The 26146-nt window shown below is 35.7% G+C and overlaps 1 protein-coding gene across 3 annotated transcripts in view; it reads right to left on the reverse strand.

Annotated features, from left to right (window-relative positions):
- Nucleotides 1–5043: 5043 nt before the first annotated feature.
- The window catches only part of LOC114321887 (putative late blight resistance protein homolog R1A-10), a 47841-nt gene continuing 26738 nt past the window's right edge, over nt 5044–26146 (reverse strand). Inside the window, exons 1-2 of one of the 3 annotated variants that reach the window (XR_014343821.1) lie at nt 12313–14708; nt 5044–5526 (exon numbers count right to left, since the gene is read on the reverse strand). The gene's annotated coding sequence lies outside the window, so the exon portion shown is untranslated. Of the gene's footprint in view, nt 5527–9826; nt 10414–12312; nt 14709–26146 lie in introns of those variants that run through there. The other 2 variants (XR_014343822.1, XM_082893844.1) reach the window with 2 other exon arrangements.

A 26146-nucleotide genomic window follows, 5' to 3' on the forward strand; every position in this document is an offset into this window, starting at 1 on the left:
TTTCCTAAATCCCCCATTAAAAATATTTAGGTGGCGACTCTGTATCTGGCAAAGCAGTCCATGTTTGGCACTTCTTTCATTTCTCGAAACGATTTGCTGGATTTTGACTCTTTGGTTCAGATTAAGAACCGTGACACACTTTTCGAGTCCGAACTGTAGCACGGAGGCCCTCACGCGGGGCACGTCTACAATTAGTCCATAAAAAAATTCATCTATATTAATTAAAAAGCCTCAGCAAAGTTCGGTGAAAATTCAAAATTAATAAATGGTTGATGTGGTAAATTATTTTAAATTAGGGTAAATTACAAATACACCCCCTGAGGCTTAATTAAAATACAAATTACCCTTGTAGTTCTAAAAATTATATTCCACCCCCTGAGGTTTATAATTTCATAACAAATCGCCCCTTTTATTAATAAATCGTCAAATCAATTAACAGTTTTTAATGATGTTAGAAATATGTTTCAATTAACAATTTAGGTAATTTTATTATTGTATATGAGAGCTGTAACGTCCCCAAAATAATACAATAAATACAACCAAAACATATATTAAAAGAGCATGAATCAGAGTAAATAATCCTTTCATTTTATGAAGTAATTAATACAAAAGGGGTCTAATGTAATTAAATGCCCTATTGGCTTACATCTTCCCAAGTCTCAACTTGGTTACAGAAAAGGAGATTAGCTCTTACACATTTAGCCCTAGGCTTTACAAAAATATACAATTCAAATTAAAGAAGCTCTTGCTCCCAAAATATCCCTCCAAGCTATTGCCTTGGTGGAGGCATACCATCATTACCTGAAAATGTTATTCCCAAATAGGGTGAGCCACAACCCAGTAGAAATTATCTAACACAGTATATGAAACTCAACAAAGGTATAAATACAAGTGCATAGACAATGCATGTGATAAAACTTTTCACAATTTTGTATATATTCATAAGATATCAATTTCAAGCCTTAATGACATTTACTTCCAATCCATATGTCGATTACTTATCTTCCTTGTTAGGTTTTTATTCTTGGCAATCCCGTTTGACAAAACTCTTTTCAGTTGTATTTGTTTCCGTACTTTTTATTTCAGTAAGGCTATGAGTTTATTAGATGCGAATCCAACCCGAATCGAGCCTAGCAAAGAAGTTTATGATGTTAATGCTTTCAAGATTACCACTTCACTGATTATGACGGGAGTCGAGCTGCCCGGTCAGCTCACGGGGCGAAGCAAAATGCAAAATTGCATTCAAAATTACATGTCCGCCCTTGCTCGCTCGAGCCAAGGAGTGCTCGCTCGAGCGAAGGCTTGATCGCTCGAGCCAAGGAGTTCTCGCTCGAGCGAAGGATTGCGTCCACATAAAAACCTAACAAAGTTTATTTCTCGCTCGAGCCGAGGATTCGTGGCTCGAGCCAAGGCACTGGTGGAAATCATGCAAGTTAAGGTTCTCGCTCGAGTGAGAGAAGCTTCGCTCGAGCGAGCTTCAAAATCTGGATTTCTATAAGAAATTGGTTTTCTTCCAAAACTAGGATTACTTTGGATTTCTATAAGTAGTTGGTTTTCTCCCAAAACTTGACTAACTTCTCCAGATCTTCTTTTTGGATATTAAGGTTTATCTCTGGGGATATTTTGCTAGTTTTTTCTTTGATGTTTTGATTCAGTATTCAACTCATGGTTTTAGAAGTTTACATCAAAGAATTGTTTGTTTAATTCTATACAAAAAAGAGAGTTGTTCTTCGATGGATTCTGAAGAATATGAGCCTGAAGCTTTGGTGGATTCTAGAGTGGCTCATTGTCAAGACAATTCCGAGGTGAAGACGGGGTTGGAAGAGACACATAGAGGTTGGTTCAATTCGGGCGTGGATTCGCTAGGTAATTGAGAGTATACCTGTGTAATTCCTTTAAATCTTCTTAGTGGATTATTTTGTGGCTGTTGCTCGTGGTTTTTTATCACAATTGGAGGTGTCCAATTGTGATTTTTTCATGTAAAATCATTGTGTCGATTTGTCTTGATTGTTTGATTGGGATTGTTGTTTACTGCTTAAAATTGATACATAATCACAAATTAATATCTAGCGGATTTCTAGATTTTTCATTTCTCAACTCATGAATCAATTATCATTATTTCACAACAACTGAACCGAGATTACAACTCAATTATTTTCAATTTACACAGCATATATGCATAAATACTTTAAACTTCCATTTCACGAATATTTCGTCCACGGGCAGCCGTCAAACGGGACCCATGTAAACGTAGGCTATACAAGCACCACAATTGCCATTTTACGGATATTTCGTCCACGGGCTAGGCACCCATATATACATTCGGGACTTTCACCCAGGACACTCCGGCCAGCTTAATTATAATGGGGTCCATCCCTTTTCTCCTCCCAAACAAATATCCATACATATGCAATATATTTAAACAGATAATCAAACATGAAGCACATCCTCTTTCCACTTCCAAACAAACATGAAGCACATCCTCTTTCCACTTCCAAACAAACATACATATACAATGTTTATAAATACGATCATATACAATGACAACCATCACTAGATTAGTTTCAATCCACCTAATCTATATGCAATTTCTACAATAATCAAAGCTATCCTCCGCCAATAACCCAATACAGTTTTTTCTATACAGATATTAAATCTCAATAGATAGTTTATTCAAAACTTCCAAAGAAATAAGTTAATACATAACCAATTCTACCATTCATACCAATACCCTCTCAACTCCACATTTCCAATGCCAATTTCAGATATTTATACCAAATAATCATAATAGTCATTTTGGGCAAAATTCTCCCTTTGTGAATATCAACCCAAATATTAACCAAGTGCCAAAATCATCAAATTAGACATAGCACAACATTATTGTCAAACCCCACATGCATTAATTTCACCTACACCCAAAACCCCTCTTTGTATTTTATGTTCCAAAGCCTAGGTTGTTTTAAACATCCCCAAGTCACACCATTGTTACACGAGGACAATAACTAAGCTAAATATCATATAAAAGTGTAGAAAGATACCTACCTCAAAGAGAAGAGATGAACCAAGCAAGAGTGGAACCCCAAGAACGCCGAAACCTACATAAAACGAAGATTTTGACGAGCTCTACATTTTTCTCAAAGGCACTAGGGTGGAAATCCCAATGGATCTAGATGAAATCTAAGAAAGAAAGTGAAATGTAGAGAGAGAAGATCAAGAACAAGACTTATGGAAAGTTTTAGAGAGAGAGAGAGAGAGAGAGAGAGAGAGAGAGAAAGAAGAAAAGGTGATTCAAAATGTCTTCTTTCCAGACTGAAATACACGTAGTCTGCTCAAGCGTGGAAAGCCCCGCTCGAGCGTCAGATACAAAGTTCCGCTTGAGCGTGAAAGTTGGCACTCGAGCATAGAATGCACATGCCCAGAAGTTTTGCAGACGAAAGTCCCAAATAAGCTAATTATATTAGTTGCATTTGCTTTGGTGAAAGAAACTTTTTAGATTTAAAGTTGATTTGTTTTGGATATAACTTATAAACTATTTTTTTTTGCTGATTACGAAAAAACGTGCAAAAAAGTAAAAAAATGATGTAACCCAAATAAGCTAATATGCTGGCTTTTTTAAGTGTGCCCAAAAGAGGCCTAAATCTTAGTTTTGGTAAACTATCTCGCAAGAAAGATTGAATAGACTAGCAATTTTATCCATTGAAAATAATTTAGTTGATAAATTGGATTATGTAAGTTTGACTAGCAATTTTGTAACTAAAAATGTGAGAAATTATATTTTATTACAATTTGTTCAATTTTTATTTGGTACTTGAGTTTGGATTATTTGTTCAAATTGTTATATATTTAAGTAAATTTTATGTCAAACACCCCCCCCAAAAAAAAGAAGTAATTTTTTTATCACAAATTGTTATTATTATTTAAATATATGAAACACACCTATTACGCCCCGGTTTGGTTTTTGTATTGGGCTAAAAAATCACAAAATGACAACAAAAAAAAATCAAAAAAGTCAAAAATCACAAAAGGACAAAAGGACAAAAAAAAGTGAGCCATTCCAAAGCCAAAAAGTCAAAAAAGCTAAACAAAAAAACCAAATGAACAAAAAAGTCCCAAGTTAAAAAGGTGAAAAAAAATCAAAAAATTAACTAAAAAAGTCATTGCCAAACAACCCCTAAGAGCTTGTTTTGCACTTAAAAAAATGTCAATAAAAAAATGTCAAAGCCGACGCAGGGTATTGTACCTTGTATGCGCTTGTGGGCTCTTAGAAATTGAACTTGGATAGTCTGCCACGATGTCAACAATTCGTGGGAGATCATAAAGACAATCACAGAGTTGGCAAGAAGTTTTTGTATGCAAATAAGATACATGTCATGAGATACTTTTATTATTGTGATCGATTTTGACAGTAGAATTTACTACATTTATGTTGAGTATTACTTTTCTTGTGCTTCACTTTATGTACATTTTAGAATTAATACTATCTGATCTCTTAATAATCGAGATTAAGATACTGCAAAGTATCTTTATAAGCTAAACTTCTACAACTGAATTATACATTCCCCAACGCTAATCTCATTAATAGCTGGTTGGAGGGCTAGATCAATTACAAATTTTTTTTTAAAACTATTTGATATTATTGGGACATTATTTAGCACTGTTAAAGTTCCTTTCAAATAACCCATCTAAAATATATTAGATAGGTTATTTGTTATCACTCTATTACTTCACAAATTATATGTACAATTTTTCAAAGTAATTTTGATTTTTCCAAAAAAAAATAAAATAAAACTTGTTTTCAAAACTCAGGTTGAGTTTCTAGAACTTTTTTTTTTTTTTTTTCTTGAAATTGATACGCTTATTTGTATTTTTATTGATACATTTTGTAGTGTCCCCAACATTATTAAAAAAGGAAGGGAAAAAAGAAAAAAAAGAAAAGATAGAGAGAGAGGTATCTTTTTCAGCAGTTTTTGTAGCAACAATTTTATCCTAAAAAACAAAAAAGTTCAAAAAAAAAAATTTGCAACCCAACCTAAGATTAGTATGTACAACAACAAAACAATTGGAAACACCAATTGAAAGAAAACTCTCTTTTTGTGGTACAAGGGAAATTGAACAAAACAACCAAAACAAACAAACACAAACTGGGGTTTGATGTACATGACCTCAACAGGATCAACATTTAACAGAGCACCTAACACATGAATCAGTTTGCAATTGAGTCGATTAAGGAGCAATCTACAAATCTTTAATGATGCCCATGAAGGGATTGGTGTTGCTTCCATGTTCCATAATTAGAATTCAGAGCCACAGCTACCCTAGAGTGAGTTTCCATGTTCACATTTTGAAGGTCTTGTGCCTTACAATAGTGAGATCCCTCATAATTTCCCAGAGCTCTGCTTCAATGCTGGTGCCAAAAATTTCAATATGTTTTCCAGAAATCTAAACTTCCAAGCAGATTGTTCATCACCAATTCCAGTTGCTTGGGATTGCCTTTAGCACTTCCATCCACATTCATCATTAGCTCACCTGCAGGAGGAAAATTTCATTTGATTAGTTTATAAGAAACATAAGCATCAGGAATATAATTTCCTCATGAAAAAGACTTCTTGCATATTTTTGGCATAGTGGATGATCCATTTATAGCAACAACTAAAAAAAGGTCAGGTTCCGAGTTATTATAGAAATGGTATCATTCCTCTTTCTTTCTAGTGATGCCAAATAATGGAAGTGAAGAAAGTGGACCAGTCTGCAAGTGCTGCTAGGGCTTTTAATATTGTCTTTCATCCATTGCCCAATCCCTTTGTCTCTGTCCTTCTCTTAGTCTTGAGGATTAACAAAGTGCACCAAAATATTCCTACTCTCAGGGAAATTTCTAAGGATATGAAGGGTGCCTTCCAGTGTGGTGGCACTGTGCATTCAGCATTATCAGTAATGTTTTTCTGGTGCATCTCAAGCAATTGGTTGAGATTCTATCCAGGGAAGCTAGCCAGATGAAAACGTTTAAGCTTTTGGGTAATGTTTCCCTTCTAGATCTAGTCAAATTTCCTATATCTTCGGTACCATCCTTAAGTTTCCAAACATGACCAGATAAGATAAGTGAAATTTCTCCAGGTTCCAATCTCCATCTTCAGTTAGATATTCACTGACGTTTTCATTCAGGTTACAATGGGGACCAGGGACAATATCTGTTAAAGGCAACCGCCACACCACCGATCACACCAAAAGGAGATGCAACTCCCATCTTCCATCGCCCGTTTGTAACCATTATCCAAAATCTATTTGGTTTTTGTTACGCTCTTCCAAAAGTGAGAAGCTTTCTTGCATTTAGGCCAATTACAATTATTGGCTCTCTTAAGATATTTAGCTTGGAGAAAGCAAACCCAAGGTTTATTGGTATTTTTGAGGACATTCCAACCAAACTTAATGCAAAAAGCCAATTTTTTTTTTCTTTTTGTTTTTTTTTTGTTTTGTTTTTTTTTTTTTTTCTGATTCCAATACCGCCTTTACTCTTGCATCTACAAACCCTATGCCACTTGACTAAGTGCACTTTTTTGTTTTCCTTAGTATCTCCCAACATAAAACTTCTATTGATTCTATAGGTAAAACATTAGTTTGCATGTAATAATTGGGAATAATGATTGGGACAACTTAATCATTGTAGTCTTCCCAATTAGGGACATAAGCATACTTTTACAACCAGTGAGCTTACTTTGAATTTTCTAAATGATGTTGCTTAAAATTGCTTTGTTCACTCTGTAGTGATACACGAACCCTAAGGTATTTGCTAAGGGGGATGTTACTCAGTGCAAAGGCCACTAACTCTACTGTTATGGACATTAGCCGAGGCATGCAAATTAATTTTAAGTCCAGCCAGTGAGCAAAAATCATTCAAGGAAAACTGGAAACATAGCAATTAAAATGCACCACCACATCATAACAAAAGCAGAGTTTGAGAGTTTCAGACCATGGACCAACAATGACCTTAGATAGCTCCACAGAACATCCTCCAAAGCACCAAGACAAACACTGAAAATCAGATAAAGCACCAAAGCCAAAACCCAAACTTTCTCAGTAATCAAACACGATAACCTGTCCATGCACAAGACAGAGAGATATGGGGATAGGGGGTCCCCCTGCCTTAAACCTCTACTATGTTCAAAATAGGAAATGGTTTGGCCAATTCAAAGAGGAGAATATTGCAGTCCTCTCACCCAGTTCATGATAAGAATGAACCCAATATTAAGAAAAATCAAGGTCCAAAAGGGTTTTTTTTAATGAAGTTCCACATTTAGCATATCATAGGCTTTCTCAAGATCAATACTTGAAAGAAATTCAATGGCACTCAAACTAGCTTCCTAAGAAATGTGTCAATCCCCTTCTCTTTCATCGCTTATGGTAAACTTGAGATGAAAGAGTTCAGTTGGTAGCAACACCCAAAACAATCTCTAAATTTATAGAGTTGAGATATCATCTGCCCCTGACACCACATAAATAAACACTGATTGCTTCAGGTGAGAAAAAAGACATCTTACCATGTATGTGTAGTTCCATTCGTAGCATAAAAGTCACTAAAGATAAGAGTAATGTTACACATAAATAATTCTTTTTATCATATTTTTTACTATTAGACACAAAGGTACTAGAATTCGCATTAACAAATATAGTTGTAAGCTGTCATTTTTGTGTATAGAGATAAATACAAAAAAATAAATAAATAAATAAATAAGGAAAAAAGAAAAAAAGAAAAAAAAAAGGAGCATATAAAATAAGATTACACGACCCAAAAATATGAATATTAAACTGGTCAAGTTAGTGTCGAACCTGCATAATACAAAATTGGTACATATAATCCGTTTAAGGATTAGTTATACACTTTAATGTTATTTCCACTAAGAGGTGCTATGACTTTTTTAAATTGCTTATGTAAAAAGTATATAAAATAAGATTTTAAGACTAATATAGTTTTTTTTTATTTAATTGAAGATAATGTACGTTTTGTCTACTAATTTAAAGTTAATCTGGTAAAAAATAAAATAATAGGATACTTTTTTTTTTTTCTAAATGAGGGAAATGGAATTGTGTTGAAATCATATATTTTTATCAATAATTTCATTCATGCAAGTTTCCCTCTGTTCCAACATTAAGCTTTTTTAAAGCAATAATACTTCACTTCATCAATTAGATCCATTAAATTGTCTTGAACCCTTGTGCTACATGATTATCATCTAAGTTTCTCTGCCCAATTTGCTATATGAGTTCTGTAAATTTGTGTTTGGATCAACAATTTGAGTAGGGATTTATGAAGAAAGAAGAAAAATAAAGGAAAAAGTGAAAAAATAAAAAGGCGAAAACAAAAATATACTTCTATTTCATACACGTTTCACTTCCTTTTTTTTTTTTTCCCCGTTTTTTTTTCTTCTTTCACAAATGACTCCTGAAATTCTTGATCCAAATAGAGCCTAAACAATCCATAATAACCAGATCAACAATCTCTGAATAGGTGAACTATCAACTCAAGTAAGTGGTTATAACTCACTGATAGTTTGTTTGTCAGTTTGTCCATATGAACTCACAGTAGTTTTTGCAACTCACCTATTGTGTTTCTCAAGTTTTTCCTTTGCTTGTGTTGTGAAATGTCTAGCTATGGCAATAATTGCAAACTCATTGACAACTCTTCATGGTAAAAATCAATTGTGCAGCTTCAGTAGGTTCAGAATTTTTTAAGGAACCTACATCGAAACAGTCCGAGCCTACTTTTCTCTGGCTGGTATTTCCCTATCCAATCCTTCTCTCTGCTCCAGTTGCCATTGCCCATTACCAGCACAATATTCATCAAGAAGAATTTTCTTTACAGCTATGGAAAGTGTAATAGTTCTTACCAATCTAATCTAAGCTGCCTAACCCAACAGTCCAAGGTGCTGGGAGAGCTAGATATACAAATATGAAGACAATTACGTCAAACTAGACAATCAACTATTAAAAAAGTCCAACAATACTACCAGCAAGCCTAACACCAACAACCAACCGCCCCATAATGGGAAAAAAACAAACTACTAAAGAAAGACTCTTTAATAAGGATGAAATAATTAGCTTTTGCCTTCGTCAAAGATCGACACCCTAACCTCTCAATTGAGAGTATACAAGAGTGGCCAACTGAGCTAGTCCAATTGGTCAAACTAGTTTAACTTAACCTCGGACATATTTGCACAAATTAAATGATTTCCTTCTGCTGCAACTTCACTATGATCTTTGATTTAAAGCATGCCCTAGACATTACTATGTTGTTAAATTGGAACTCTGCTTGAAAGCTATACCACTTGTTTGAGTCCTTACGAATATATCACTTTCCTTAATCTTTCAGTGCTCATGATGAAACTTATTTCACGAGGCTTGAGACGAAAGAGTCGAACAATAATAAAAAACAATCTCTAAAATTGATAAGAGTTCAGATAACATCTCTTCTATCACAGCTCTCAGTAGGTTTAATCGTTGATAGAATTCAAAAAAGAAAAGCTATGGCGATTGAGTGACTTTAGTGCAGTCAAGAATATATATATTACTGAAGACTATGGCTCCCAAGGAATATATCAAACCTTGCTCTACAGAAATAAACCCAGATTGCTGGGCGTGAGAGGGGGGGGGAGGGTGGAAATCTTACCATGAATAGTTATATTCATACCATACTAGACACTTCAATAAATAAAGAAAGAAAGAAAAAAAGAAAAAAGAGACAGAGAGAGCAATTACGATAGTTGATGACCTATTAAGAAATATGTGAGGATAAATGTCCTTGGAGTAACATGTTACCTGTCCTGTTCAGAAGAAGAACAACAATTGTAACAACAAAAACAACAATAACAAGAAATTTAAAAGTAGACAATAGTTCAATAAAATGAAGGGAAATCCTACGGGTGTGCACCCCTTTAGCACAACGGTCGGAACAAGCAAAAGTACAAATTTATGCATAAGAAAATGACAGAATAATAACTGATTCATATCTGCTCTGTTCAACTCTAGCTCTTCATAAAAGATCTCCCCTGATGAAGTGAAAAATGTCAGTCATGAATTTAGTCGATGCATGACCTTGTCAAGTTAAAATGTAAATCATTCACAGAAAATTAAGTTTGAATGCAATTCGTCACAAAAATGAAGGCATGTTGGGTGACATTTATGTTTACAATTTTCTTTTTATGTTTACAAATGTCATTCATGAATTTAGTCTTGTGAAGTTAAAATGTAAATCATTTAGAAAATTAAGTTTGAATGCACTTCGTCACAAAAATGCAAGCATGTTGGGTGACATTTATGTTTACAGTTTTCTTTTTAAGTTTACAAAAATTATGAAAGCAGTAAATATCCACCTGTTTGCTGTCTTTTCATTTTCATTGTCACCCTTTGGTCTAGTGTAGAGGGCTTGGAAAAAGGAAATTTGTTAAACATCATCAATGTTAAGAAAATTGTTAGTGAGTACAACAAAAAAAGAAATTTACAAGGTTAAAATAACTAACATTTATTTATGAGAGAATAACACATCAGTGGGATAAGCAAAAATTATTTACAAAAACTTAAGGCCAAGTTTGGCATCCTAAAAAAAATCCAAAAAGTCACTATCCTATTTAAGTCACATCATCTTATTTAAGTCACATCACCTCTCTAACACATCACTTCAAACCCAACCCAAATCCAACTCATATTTCATAAAAAGTCAAAAAGTGCACTTATTTAGTCTTCCCAAACTTGGCCTAAAAAAATCTATGTTTTTAATTATTAATATCTATAATGTTTTTCACTTTTTTGTAAATATTTTCCACTAACACAATGTTTGTGTAATTCCCCCTTTATTTATTTGTTCACAATCTATCCATTCCGATGCCTTTGGCTCAATAAAAAACAATGCTCAATTAGTACACATTTACGTGTGTTTGGGAGGGAAAAGATTGAGTACATACCTAATCTTTGGCATAATGCACAAAGTGGTGGCCCTAAGACTTGAACCCATAACCTCAAGGTTATTAGGCCAACTCTTAACCATGCCTTTGGCTTAATAGAATAAGAAAAATTTGGCTAATTCATTTGCTAAGGCTTTTTCCTAAAACACCAAAATGTGTTTTGATCATGAATTTATGTAAAAATTTGGAAAGGGAAGTTGTGGGTAAAATATAGTTATAATTCATTCACATTTCACCTATCTTCTTCCAAATCCCTATCCAAATCCCTATCCAAATCCATGATCTAAACACAACCCTAGAGTTTCATGTAAACTATGAATACCAAATGTTGTTAGATCCCTTGTTTTGTCAATTTCGCAAACAAATGTTATTTGAGTTGTATTGTTGTGTCTTTGTGAACCTGTCAATTTGCATGGACCGCTCAAGCAGTGGTTTGTGCACTTGAGCGCTAAAACGAGGCATCTAGTATCTCAGTCCTTGTTCTTAGATACTGTGAGGCTTCTTTTACTGCTCAAGCATGCACTCTTGTTCTCGAGCAAAGTGACAAGTGTTCTGTTTGTTACAACCGCCTCTTAGACACACCACTCAAGTGGTATTTCCTGTGCTCGAGCGGTCTTCGTGACCCTATTTGTTTTAACCTGCCTCAGTTGTATAATTTAGGGTTCATCTCTTCCATATTAACAACTGGAGACCTAAGAACTATTGGGTATTCGTTTGAAGAGCTTTTGTGATCTTTCCGTTGATGATTTTGTGAGCTAGTTGCCTCACATGGATTGAATAGCATATATCAAGGGGCTTATTATGAATCTACCTTCATAGAGTGTTCATTGGTGGATTCAGAGGCTTTGAACATGTTCGAAACGGCTCGTCATTGTGGACTCGACATGGGTGTACTGGATTCAACACCGGACTAATCAATTCCGAGACAAAGATGTTAAGTGAGTGTTGGGTAATTGCTTGTACTCTTGTGTAATTTCATTATCTTCATAGTGGATTGTTTTGTGACTTTAAGCAGTAGTTTTTTATCACAATTGGACGTGCTCCAATGGTCCACGTTAAAATCCTTTGTGTCCTATTTGTTAGTTGCTTAGAGATAATCTATATCACTTTCGTATAGGCTAGATGATTTAGATTATTGTCTAATTTGGGGATTGGTTTTGATTGATGTTTATTAGCTCGTAAATCATGAATCACGTAACTTAGGGTTTTTCAGTCCTATTACCTACTTCATGATCATTCTTCTAGATCAGGTACTTATGCAGAAAAAAAAAATAAGGAAAATATATATATATATATATATCAACAAACAAAAAATTAATTTATGTAAATAAAAATCATGATTTGATCAAGTTAATGCACTCACTTCAAGTAAAGCACATTATTGTTGGACTCAATCATCTGCAGCCAATTGTTTCCAATACTTTCTTGTTCTTCCTTAAGTTCCTTGGCAGAATTGGCAAGAGAAGGGTGGCACCAATGTACCTCAATCATCTGGAGTGTGGGTATATCCCCCATTTCAGATGGGATCTTCTTGAGCCCATTACATTGAATTAACAACAATCGCTGAAGCACGGGAAAGTGATTACTGGAAACTTCCAACTGATCAACTTGAACATGCTTTAATTTTAAGAATTCTAGTCGAGGGAACTCCCCATCACTTGTTTCCCAACATTTACCAATACAAGCTTTATATAATAATTTGAGACCCTCCAGGTTGGGTAGTGACTTGCCCAGTGTTGACATCTCATCCCAGTTTAGATAGGTATTCTTCAAAGTTAGCTTTGTTAGATTAAGGGGTAGCTGAATTCTTCCCAGAACATGTGCGTCCTGGTTAAACACACCTTCATTCCACAACTTCAACTCTTGGAGGTGGTCTAGGAAGCGTAGATCAGGAAACATCAAGGATTTCTCATGTTCCATGTGTGCACAAAGTCCCAGCTTTTTCAGATTAGGAATCCTGACCGAGAATTCTTTTTGATAAAAACACCCATGAGACAGTTTGTAGATTATCCAGCAAGGCAAGATATGGAAAAAGATCATTAAAGATGTATTTCCCATTACCACTAACACAAAGGTGCCTCAGGTTTTTCATGGCCCGAAGATTACATGGTAAACTAATAGAAGAATGTGATGTACGAAGAATAAGGGTTTCTAAATAACAGAGATTGGATATTGACGGTGGGATGATGAATGGATCATACCAACACCCATAATCAAAGATGTAAAGTGTTAAGTTCCTCAAGAGAACTAACTGTTCTACCTCAATTGGGTATTCGAAAATCTGGATGAAACTTGTATCTAACACCTTAATAGGTAGCTTGAAGCTTGGAGAAAGGAAACGAGGATACCATGATCCAGCACATCCAGAGTAGAGCGGATGTTTTGGCCAGAAGTGGTTGAAACCGAAATGCGCTGATAACCCAAAAACCGTTGGAGAAAAAACTCTTCCTCACCTTGCTTGATGCAAAATTCACGCAACAAATCATGGATGCCACATGCTTTGATTTCACCATGACTTCTACCAATTGAATCCATCAAGTATTCTTTTGCCACATCCTCCAATCGTTTTTCACCTGTCTTTGTTATAAATCCCTCAACAACCCACAACCAAATCAATTTCTCCACTCGAATTTGGTAGTCCTCTGGAACTGCTCCAAAATAGAGAAGACACGGTTTCAAATGATCAGGTAAGTGATTGTAACTAAGTTCTAGTGTCTTCATCCATAGTTGTGGATCGGCAGCTAAATTTGAATTTAAGGTTTCTCCTATTTGCATCCATCGGCCTTGGCTCCTCTTCATTTGTAAAAATTCCAGCTACCAGAACAATTGCCAAAGGTAGTCCCTGACACTTGTTGGCTATTTGCTTTCCTATCTCCATGAGCTCCGGGGGGCAATTTTCTCTTTTTCCAAACACCTTGTGTTGAAACAGATCCCAACTTTCATTATGGGTTAAAAATCGTAGGGAAAGAGGAGGGCTATTGGTTTTGGTCTGCAAAGCCACGTCTTCATGTCGACTAGTGAACATAATTCTACTTCCGTTGTTGTTATTTGGAAAACAATTTTTCAAATCAACCCAGGCCTTAGTATCCCATATATCATCCATCACAATGAAATATGTTCGACTCTTTAAGCTTTTGTACAACTTTTCACATAATTTCTCATCGCCCATCTGATCAATTCCATTCGTATGCTTCATAACACAACTTAAAAGGCGAATTAACAAATCCCTCTTTCGATAATCTTGGGAGACAGATGTTCAAGCACGAATATAGAAGTGGTACACGACAAGAGGATCATTATAGAGTTTTGTAGCCAAAGTAGTCTTACCTTGTCCACCCATCCCAACAATGGAAATAACCTGTAGCTGCTTTGGTCCTCCAGACCCATGTCATAAATTCCCATCATCTCAGTTTTGATGGCCTCAATCTCTTCTTTGACATGGTCAAGATATAATGAGATCACCTCCATCCAAATATACTTCATCTCCTTCATCTTCTCCGTCTTAATATTCTTTGTCGAGAAAATGTTAACTAGGAACGAGTCGATCGTATGTTCTGCCTCGTACGCCAAATCTCTAATTCGTGCCTCCAGATTTTTCACTTGTTCCTGCTCAAAAATCTTCACCTGCAAATCATTCAGATTTGTTCACAGCAATTGTAGATCCTCATAAAGGATTTGAACTTGATCCTTCTCTTCCAAAATGAAATCGATCTCGGAGCTCAGTAACTCCTTCAAGTTCTTCGCTAGTAAATTGACTACAATTTCAGCCATCTCACTCTCTCTATATATATGGATGGATGATGGAAAAGGGTACTTCAGAGCATCTCCGACCGACTTAGACATACGATGCATGTTAGTTAAAATATCTAATATGGTTTACTTTTTTTAATTTTAATGCATTAGATATATGGTTAGGTATTTTAGTTCAGCTCACATTTATTAGTTATATGTAGCTAGCCTTTAAAGTTAGGCAAAATATATTTAATCATTAGGATTATTTTTCTATATCTTTGTTGTTGACGTGGCATTCTATAAAATTAATAGTATTTGAAAGAATAGTTAAAATAAAGAACATGGTTGGAATAGAAACATGAAACAGTGGATAGATAAAATAAAATGTATACTTTATAATAATATTTAGATAGATAAAATACCTACTACAGTTAGAGATGCTCTTATAATTTCAGATCAAGCAATAGCTCTCTGTTCTGTTCCTTGATTTTTGTTTAGTTTAGAGTTGAATCTGATTAGGGAGCGTTGGGGAAGGATTTTTTTTTTTTTTAATTGGTTAAAAACTAAAAAAAATAAATCTAAATAAAATATCACATTAAATTTCATAATCATTTTATTTTTTCTCTCACAAATTTTATATCCAATCAAAAAAAAAACTTAATTATCTTCTTAAAAAAAAAAACTCTAATAATATCTTACAACTAAAAAAATTTTAAAAAATCTACTTTTCAAATCATCACTAAGTCACATCATTTTTTTTTTTTTTACATATTCTTTTAAAAATAAATTAATAAATCAAATAAAAATGACTTTATACAAGGGAATGAGTGGTGATAATTAATTGGGGGATTTGGTGATAACCCCCTCACTATCTAATTTGTCTTTCAAAAGGACAAGAATTATATAAGTACTTTCAAAACCCCCTGATATTTTAAAACTTGTTTCTTTTACTATATTACCCTCATATCTATCAGCTCTCCTATTAAGCCATCTTCACTATGATTTCAGAGTAAAATTTTACTCTGTATAAAAGTAAAATTTTACTCTGTATGAAAGTAAAATTTTATACTCTGAAACTAAAGTAAAATTTTACTCTGTATGAAAGTAAAATTTTACTCTGTATAAAAGTAAAATTTTATACTCTGAAACTAAAAGTAAAATTTTACTCTGTATGAAAGTAAAATTTTACTCTGTATAAAAGTAAAATTTTATACTCTGAAACTAAAGTAAAATTTTACTCTGTATGAAAGTAAAATTTTACTCTGTATGAAAGTAAAATTTTACTCTGAATAAGAGTAAAATTTTACACTCTGAAACTAAAAGTAAAATTTTATTCTGTATAAAAGTAAAATTTTACTCTGAATAAGAATAAAATTTTACACTCTGAAACTAAAAGTAAAATTTTACTCTGTATAAAAGTAAAATTTTACTCTGAAAAACAAGTAAACTGTGAGACTCTGAAGCTAAGTAAAATTTTACTCTGTATAAAAGTAAAATTTTACTCTGGTTCTGTCAAATAAAAAAAACAGAGCAATAAAACCAGAGTAAAATTTTACTCTGGTTCTATCAAATGAAATTAGATCATTCACAGTCACTGTTCTTCTGTTTCTTCACAGTTACTTGCCTCTTTCGTATCACCTCTTTGGCTTCTCTGTTATCTATTACATATACACAATCCATATTGCTCACTCACGACACAAAAATTTATCAAAATCAAAAACAATTTTACAACAAAAAGTTGAGAGAACATAGTAACAACTCATCAATAGATCAATTTAAGAACTTAACAACACTATCCAAATGAAAAATCTCTCCCTCACACACACAAACACAGACATATATATATGAAAAATCTGAAGAACTGTGTTCAAATTTGAAAATTTTGAACAGTCGTGCGATTCGCCTCTATACTCTTTCACAATTCAAATTTTTGATCGACGAGGCTATCATCAATGACAAGAACATGAACTTCATGAGAATTGGAAGGCGATACGTCGACGTCGTCGAAGCTTTCTCTGATCATCTTCGACGATCTCTTCCACTGCGAAACCTATGCGCCATTTAAAGAAAATTCTCTGCAACTGAGAGTGATTTAGGTATATTCACAGTTTTGGTTGAAATCACGAGAGCTTCGAACGAATCCAATCCAAACCCTAGGAATGGAAGAGAGAAGGAAAAAAGAGTGGAGAAGGTGAGGAAATTTAGTTGAGGGTATAATAGTCTAATAAAATATTTAAATAATAAATTTTGTCCTTTATGTAAAATTTTATAATTATGAGGGGGTTTAGAAAATATAATTTTTTTTCTTAGTCTTTTTAACAATGAAAGGAAGGTAAAGGGGGTTTATAGCTAAATTTCCCTAATTAATTTTGCCTTCGGCAACACGTTTTTCCAAATAAGAAACAAATAAAGAAAATTTCAAGAGTACAGGAGCGTGTGGTGATAATTAATGTTGACTAAGGGGTTGTTTGCAGTGTTTTAAATAAATATATTTTTTGATTTTTTAGATTAAAAAGTTAAGAAAAAAAATATGATTATTTAGATTAATTTTTTGACTTTTTATGAAAAAATATATATTAAAAAATTATAAATTAGTGTGTAGAAAAAAATTAGGAGTGTGAGTTGTACGGCCATACTATTTGCTCAGCATTGGCTACTTTTTGGGCATTGTACTGGACGGTGTTGTTCAGCCTGTGGGTGCCATCACGGGTCCCGTTTTGATAATCTGAACCGTTCAATGTGTAAAACTCATCGAGTACTATATGCCTGTAAAAAATAATGTTGATCGGATATCGATAGCTATCTAATCAGATTAGTTTTTTTTCAACCGTTAACTATAACTCCATTCATTTTTTTATACAAAACTGAATTGATAACGTAGTTAGTGATATCCGATCAATGTGATTTTTTACAAAAATATATTAATCGACGTGTTCTACACATTAAACGGTTCAGATTATCAAAACGAGACCCGTGATAGTCTCCATGGGCCAACGGCAGTGTGTTAAAATTGTACTTCAACTGTACAATTTTTCTTAAACCACGTAGCCACATATCTGAGCCGGTCAAATCTATCTTGTAATTTTGTGTGTAATATTAATTTTTTAATATTTTTTTATGAATAGGGATAACTTTTTAATTTTTTGTCTTTTTTAAACATGTCAAACTTGGCCTTAATCCTGATAGAACCCTCACTGAAAAGTTGCAGGAATGGAGCGGCTTTTTCCAAGCGTTAACCCATAGGAAATATAAGATAAATTAAATTTGGGTAAAGAAAAATGATTTTTCCCTCGATTTTGAGCCCCCCCGAATCCCCCGAATCAGATAGAGGAGAAAGAGAGAAAGAGAAGAGGGAATGGAGAGAGAGAGAGAGGGCCCCTCCTCTGCCTCTGCCGCCGCTGATCGATCGCAGATCGACCGGCCGATCGTCGCAGCAGCTCGTCACAACCCGTCGCAGCAGCTCGTCGCAGCCCCGCCGCAGCTCGTCGCAGCCCGCCTCCGCCTCTGCCTCCGACCGCCATCGCCTCCGGCTCTGCCTCCGCCTCCGATCTCTCTGTCTCTCTCTCTCCTTCTTCTTCTTCTCTTCTTCTTCCTCCTTCTTCTTATTTCTTCTTCTTCTTTTCTGATTGAAAAAAAAATAAAAAAAATTTCAAAACGACGAAACAACGTCGTTTTTGAATTTCGGGGGCCTCCATTTCGAGCTACCAATCACTTTTGTTTGGGTAAATTATATTGACACCCCTTGAGATTTGGTTCAATTACTACCCACCCTCTAACGTTTTGAAAATTACATTCTCACCCCTTCGGTTAGTAGTTTCATTTCACAAACTCCACTGTTTATATAAAAGGTAACAACTCCTAGTAAAAAAACAGAGAAAATTATATTAAAAAAAAAGGAAAGGAAAGGAAAGAGGAAAAAAAAGAAAGTAAAGCAAAGTAAAAAAAGATAGAGTGCATGAGTTCAATATTTTTATTCCGTTTAAATAATTACAATGACAAGAGGGTTAGTGTAATTTTCCAAACGTTAGGGGGTGATATGTATTAAACCTAAATCTCAGAGAGTGTAAGTGTAATTTACCCATTAAATTTTTTTTACTTTTTAAGATAGTGTTTGTTGTAATTTTTTTTTTTTTTGAAACAGAATTTCAAAAAAATAAATAAATTATACTTTGACCCTTTTAAGTCAGTTCACTTTTTTAATTTGATTTTTAAAGTTTTTTTTTTTTCTCATTTTGACCTTTCATGTTTTAAGTTTTTTTTTTTTTGTTAATTTAATCTTAAAGTTAATTTCTATTAAAAATTAGACAGAAAATAATATATTGACAATTATATGACATACAAATATTTTATTATATATAATTCTTTTTTTATTAATAATATATTTTTATGTTGTGTGACTATTATCATGACATTTTCTATCTAATTTTGAATATAGGTTAACTTTAGGGGCAAATTAGGAAAATTGTGAAACATGAAAGGCTAAAATAAAAAAAAATAAATAAATGTCAAAATAAAAAAATAACTAAACATAAAAGAGGTAAGGTGTAATTTATCCAAAAAAAATGTTGTCTTTGAGTAATTCAAAGCTAGATAAGTTTACAAAATTATGAGAATTGAATAGATGAAAGGTTGTTCACCAATAGTTTCCGTTTTGGTTTGATTTTTTGGAAGTTGTTTTTAAATGAGTTTTCACTTATTTTTAATAAAAATGTTTCATATTTTAGTCATTTTTTGATGCTTTTTATATGTACCTAATCAAGATGTATTTAATAAAAAAAAAATTGACTTAAATATTAAAAAATTCACTAAAAATAAAGGAAATTCGAACAAAAAATGGTGTGCATTTTTGTTTGAGTTTTCCTTCGTTTTTAGTATCTTTTTTTTTCATAGTTTGGTTAAATCTTTTTACTTTTTAATACATCTAATCTTGAAGTATCTAAAAAAAAAAAAACTAAAATATAAAAAAATTCAATAAAATAAATAAAACAAGTCTAAAAATAATTTCTGAAAATTAGAACCAAACAAATGCTATTTTTTCTACTTGGCAACGCAGTTAAAATAACTTTTTTTTATCTTTTTAGCTTTTTGTGGGTCACATCAGCCCTCTAATTTTTTATATATTTTCCCAAAACAAGCCAAAAAAATAATAATAAAAATCAACTTTTAACTTACTTTTCAAAACATTTCTTCTTGGAATTGATATTAGAGTCTAACAACCTTAGTCCCACTTGTGGTAGCCGAGTGATTATTTGATTGTCTTGAAGTATTATTTCATACTATTTATCACTTGACATTTGTCAACTTACTCTTTAAAAATTTAACAAAAAGTGTTAAATCCCACTGCTTTAAAATGACAAATTGAGACACCACATGTAATGTGAAAAATTATATAGAATCTCACTTTTTCGACTTACTTTTTAGATACAATGATATGCAATGCTCAACATGAATTTCTTGGGAGATTCTATTTGCACCTAAAAAATCATTAAGTACGCCCAAAATCTCAATATACTTTTTAAAATTATTTAGGGTTATAATTTACTTTCAATATACTCTATGTTTTTTTTTTTCTTCTTCAAATTACCCTTCAATGTATATCCAAATAATAAACAAATCAAAAATCTCAAATTACACCATTTTAAAAAATCATTTCAAAAACTCTTAAATAGATTTTTCATTATAACTATTCATTTTGTTCACATATAGAAAATAACGACACTTGTGAAGGAGGACAACAAAACACAAGCCTCTCTTCATCCTCTTTAAATATCTAAATTAAATAACAATCATGAAACACAAATTTTAGCCACACAAGAATTTTGAAACAATAATCCAAATTAAAACTCAAGAAATAAAATTAGCAATTTATGTTTGCCGATAAACAGGGGTTTACGAATAGGCTCAAAAAAAAAGAAAAAAGAAAAACTTGGTTCGAGCATACATGTACATGACTATATATGTCACTCTCGTACTTTCAGTTTGGTCCAATTTTGGAGATATGGTTCAATAATAGTTTTGATTTTAATTTCAGAGAGAGACAAAAAGATTAACTCCGTGAAATTCGATTTTTATTGATAATTGAAACTTGGAGAAAATGATAAAAAGAGTTGAATATGAAGAATATATATAAGTGGTTTTGGTATATGTGGGGACGTAATTTCTGAATGACAACACGTAGCCGAGGTGGCACGAAAGTGTCAGCTGAGATGCCATGTGTCCTAGACACGATGCCAAGGTCATCTCGGCTAGGCCGAGGTTATCTGTGAGAATACCGAAATCCAGAATATGCAGATAAGGGACAAGAGTCCTAAAATTGATGAGGACTTCAGTCTGGATAAAGATAAAACTCTTAGAGAGTTTATCACAATCTAACTAGGAGTCCAAGATCAACGTTGAGACGAAATCCATTGGAGCTAGGCTTCTAATAGGAATAGGTTTGTGTTGGCTATAAAAGAGAGGCACCTCCATGGGTCTAAGGTACGCTTTTTGTATTCTGAATAGTGAGTTAAGCACTTTTGCTATCTTTGAGAGATAACTGACTTGATCGTCGGAGTGCCCCCGGGTGGACGAACCACCGCCGGAATCTCTTCTTTCAGTTACAGGTCATTCGGGTGTAATCTATTCTACCAGTGTTCTCCAGCTGAGTACTAATTTGGCAATGTGGTCAGAAATTGACTCACACAATTTGGCGCCGTCTGTGGGAAAGAAAGAAGAATAGATGGCCAACAACGGACAGAAAGAGAAGATTGGGGACGACACTCCTACTAGGAGTGGGAAACCTATTGACCTTGACGTCGAAGGAGACAACTGCAACAAAGAGACTCGTGATAAGAATCACGGAGAGAAGGACGTCAACCAAGAGAGCGACGTACCAAAGAAGTCAGACCAAGGCAGGTATTATAACGAGGACGACCTCCAAGTATGGAAAGATAGATGCCTACGGAAGGACGACGAGATGAAGGGACTGGCAAACAAATTGCTGGACCTACAATCGGTCGTCAATTTCATGATGCAGAATAACGTTATGCAACCACCGTTCCCGTTGCAAGATACGCCGATTCCAGCGGCCAAAAAAGATGCCCAGACAGGGGGGCAAAGGACGATTCCTGCGACTCCTCAGCACGATAGAACCAAGGAACACTCTCACCGGCCTTCAAGGGAGGTCGGGCGAGGAAAATCAAGAAGGGGAGATTCACGGAGGATGCATCGCACCAAGGAAGTTGATCCCAAAGAACATCAACATATTCAGGGAAAGGAGTTGTGTTTCAACGCAACTAATGGAGAGAGGTCCAAAAGAACTCACAATGATACTGGGAGTAGCACACCAAAAAGGCTGAAATTCGTTGATAGCCGAGCTCCTAGACGGACCAAGGAGGATCTGAGGGGTTACCTCCAAAGGAAGCAACAAAATGCCAAGGTAACCTCTCCGGTCAAGCCAAGAACGCCATTCTTGGTGGAGTTAGAAAAATCTGAGGCCCCGAAAAGGTTCAATATGTCAAGGTTACAGATATACGACGGTAAGTCAGACCCTAACTTTCACGTCGGCCTGTACCTGAACTCAATGGCGTTATACACCGGGAATGAGCCATTGCTCTGCAAGGTGTTCCCCTCATCCTTTGGGGAGATCGCATCAGATTGGTTTCACAAGTTGCCGAAAGGAACTGTGAAAAATTGGGAAAGCCTGGCCGAGATGTTTGTGGCTAGGTTCGTGACAAACAAACTATAGCCGTTAAGGGTGGACGCCCTGATGGCTTTAAGAATTGGGGAAGACGAAAGCCTTAGGGCCTATGCCAAAAGATATTATGAGGTATTCAATCGAATACCAGGATGTAACTAAGAAGTGGTGATCGTGTCTTTTAAGAACGGCCTGAAAGATGATTGCCTGCTTTGAAAGTCATTGGCAAAGACATTGCCAAAAAGTATGGAGGAACTTATGGCCAGGATAGAAAAATATGCCAGGGCCGAGGAGGACACGCCGGGGACAAAAGCGTCAAAACAAGAGAAGAAGAACGGCTCGTCGAAGCGAGGCCGAGGTGATGGTGGATACCATAAGCAAGAGACAGGACTGAGAGCTACACAAGCAGTCACTACCATATTCCGAATTCCAATCTACAAAGTCCTAGAGAGGATCAAAAACCAACCGTATTATAAGGCACCAAAGAAGGCTCCGGGTGAGTTTATGGGACGAAGCCTGGGGAAGCACTGCACCTACCACAACGAGAATGGGCATCTGACTCAGGGGTGCAGAGCCCTAAAGACACATCTAGAAGACCTGGTAAGACAAGGTCATTTAAGGGACCTGGTAGACAAGGCCAGGACAAGAGAAGAGCAAGCAAGACTGCCTCAAGCACCGGCAGCACCGTCACCCCTAACACCGCAGCCGCAGGCAGGCGGACCTCAAGTGATCAATGTAATTCACTCGAAGGTTAATGAAAACGAAATCCGTGGGGAGACTCAAAAGGTAAAGCACTTACAGCATGTATACCAGGTCCGTCAGAAAAGACCTAGGGCAGACGAGTACCAAGGACCAGTGGTGTCTTTTATTGAAGATGATCTAGAGATGGTGCAGCATCCACACAACGATGCCTTGGTAATATCCCTCCAGATTGGAGAGTGCCAAGTAAAGCGCATCTTAATCGATCAGGGTAGCTCTTGTGACATCATGTATGTCAGATGCTACAAGGAGCTTGGCTTTCATCAAGACGATCTGGAGCAATCCAATGGCCCTATGGTCGGGTTCAATGGAACGCCGACGTAGCCCTTGGGAGCAGTAAGCTTGGAAGTACTGGTTGGCACCAAGAAGATTAAAACCAAGTTCACTGTAATTGACACTCCCTCACCTTACAATGTTATCCTGAGAAGGCCATGGCTACATGCAATGGGGGCAGTTCCCCCAACATTGCACCAATTATTGCGGTTCCCAACAGAGCATGGAATTGAGGAGGCCAGAGAGGAACAATTACAGGCAAAGAATTGCTCCATGGCAGCAATGAAATCTACCTGCAACATACGAGAAGCAGAAACAACAGAGATCGAGGACGGGGACGTGAAAGTCCTGGAAGACGTCAGCAAAGAGCCAGCCAAGAAAAGTGAGAAAGCCCTGAAAAAAAATCCTTGTCCAGCAAAGGGATGAGGAACGCTTCTTCCTTCTCGGCTCGGGCTTGGCCGAGGAAGAGGAAAAAGAGCTAGAAGCATTCCTAAGAGCAAATCTAGAGGTGTTTGCATGGACACCTGTAGACACCCCATTTTGACCATCCTCAAGACTTCGATGTTCTTGTAGGTTCATCCAGCAACAAGTTTGATTGCTCGTCAAGTGTCCGACTTTCGCGACGGAATGCTCCAGGTTTGATCCTTCCAAACCCTATTTCCATTCTGTCTCATTTTTGGACCATGTGTTGGTCTTTGCTTTATGGTGTCCTTGATGGCCTGCCGGCCATCATAGAGGGTTGCCGACCATCAATGAGGCCCTGACGGGTGGCCGGCCGGCCACCTTTGTTTTAACAGATATTTTCTCAAATATTTTGAGCCAGTTGTTGGGCATTGAAGCTATCCTCTATACACGTGTATGGGAGGATGTAAACAAGCTTTAAGCTTGTCAAGCAACCTTTTGCTTACATTGCCTATATAAGGGAAGGTCCCTCCCTCTTGTTTGAGGTTCAAAAATCTTAGAGACAAAATCTCTCTCTCTCTCTCTCTAGAATTCTCACACTCTCTCTCTATATTGTGCTCTATAGTGCTTAGAAGTGCGTTTTCTTCACATTTTTGCAAAGAAACACCTAGTCAAACACCACTACCTTGGAGCTGAGGTCCTCGAAGGTTTGTTTGGAGTTCAAAAAGTTGGCTTTTGTCTCAGAAGTTGTCCTCTTGCTGCTGTGCTTCAAGGGTGAGCATATTCCCTCTTTTAAGCCTATTTTTGTATACCATATTAGCCACCTTTGCATACCGTTTTAGGCTTGGTTGTTAACTACAAAAAGCTCTATTTTTAAGTGTTAAAAATGGTTGTTTGAGGCCCTGTTGGAGTTGGGGGTGTTTCACCCCCTTGTATGCCTTATTTGCTAAGCTTTTGGGCCATCCTTTAAAGCTTTTGGAACTATCTCTTTTTGGCCTTTTAACCACTGAATTTCAGAGGAATTTCAGTGGTGGAAAGGTGGTTTTGAGGTCCCAAATAGGAGGGGGTGGTCCCCTCTCCTCTTGTCTTGTTTGCATGTGTTGATGGCCCACCAAATGAGCATGTGTTCCTACTTCTTTGTGGCTTTGTTCAAGCATGTTTTTGTGAATTTTTTAACATGTTTTGGCTCTGTTTGTGGCTGGCTTGGCCACTTCTTGCATGCTTCTTACACTTGCAGTGTAATCTTGCTCACTAACCTAGTGTACTTGACGTTTTGGCTCATCATTCTAGCATGTGTTAGCTTGACTCCAGCATGTTTTTGGCCTTTATTTAACATGCTCTAGCTCTGTTTTGAATATCTTTGGTCATGCATGCCTTGCTTTGTATAGCTATAGTGTTGATTGGCCCTTACTAACTTTGAGTTTTAAGGCCCTTGACATGCTTTGCTTGAGTTATATGCATGCCTCAGCATCATTCCACACATGATTTCAGTGCACGTAGCCTTATCACACTCTCACATATATCACTCTTTAAGTGTGTTTAAGAGTTGAGCTTTATGCCTTGTTTGTGGCCTAACATGTACGCATGTGTCTAGTCCTTTGAGCTTCAATTTCAGCATGTCTTGGCCTCTGATTTGGCATGATTAAGCTCTGTCCAGAGCTGGTGTGGTTGTTTAGGCTATGTATTGCATGCCTCTTGTATGATGATCTTCACTAGCCTTAGTGTTTTGGGCCCTTAACATGTCTTGCATGCATTGCTTAGATGATAGAGTCTTGTGCATGCCACTTTAACATTGAAATATTTGCCATCTTTCCCATTAGAGGACTTTCACAATTGGACCAACCGGTTAAGGAATTGATTGGTAATCTAAAATGTGTAAACAAAATCAACCAAGTAAAACATGACAAGATAAGCATGTTGTTTGCATTGCATGGTGTTCAATCGGACGTTATATTGAACACAAGATGAATTTGTTCATTTCATACGTGAAGTGATGAAAATGAGCCAATTCTCTTTGTCTCCATTGCCTTTGATCACTCATGATAAGGTTGTGGTCTTAGTGTCTTGTTTGTTGTGTATTTATTGAATATGTACAAGTTGGGTCTTAGACCATCATGCATTCAAAATGCTTGGTTGATGGTCTTGGATTCAAATTATGCAACTCCTTAATGTGTTTGAGGTAATAAGGAGAGGCATGGTACGCACATACCCTAAGGAGACCCTCCCTTTCCTCTATTTTGTGCTCTGTTGCAGTTTGGTGTCACAGCACACCAGTGGCCGGCAATGCCACATTTATGGCCGGTACCCTTGTATTGTTGGCCAGCAGGGACCCATCTTTGGCCGGCAGATGGTCGGC

This window comes from Camellia sinensis, chromosome 11 (genome assembly GCF_055761805.1).
Source record: "Camellia sinensis isolate YWXY chromosome 11, ASM5576180v1, whole genome shotgun sequence".
Lineage (NCBI taxonomy): Eukaryota > Viridiplantae > Streptophyta > Magnoliopsida > Ericales > Theaceae > Camellia > Camellia sinensis.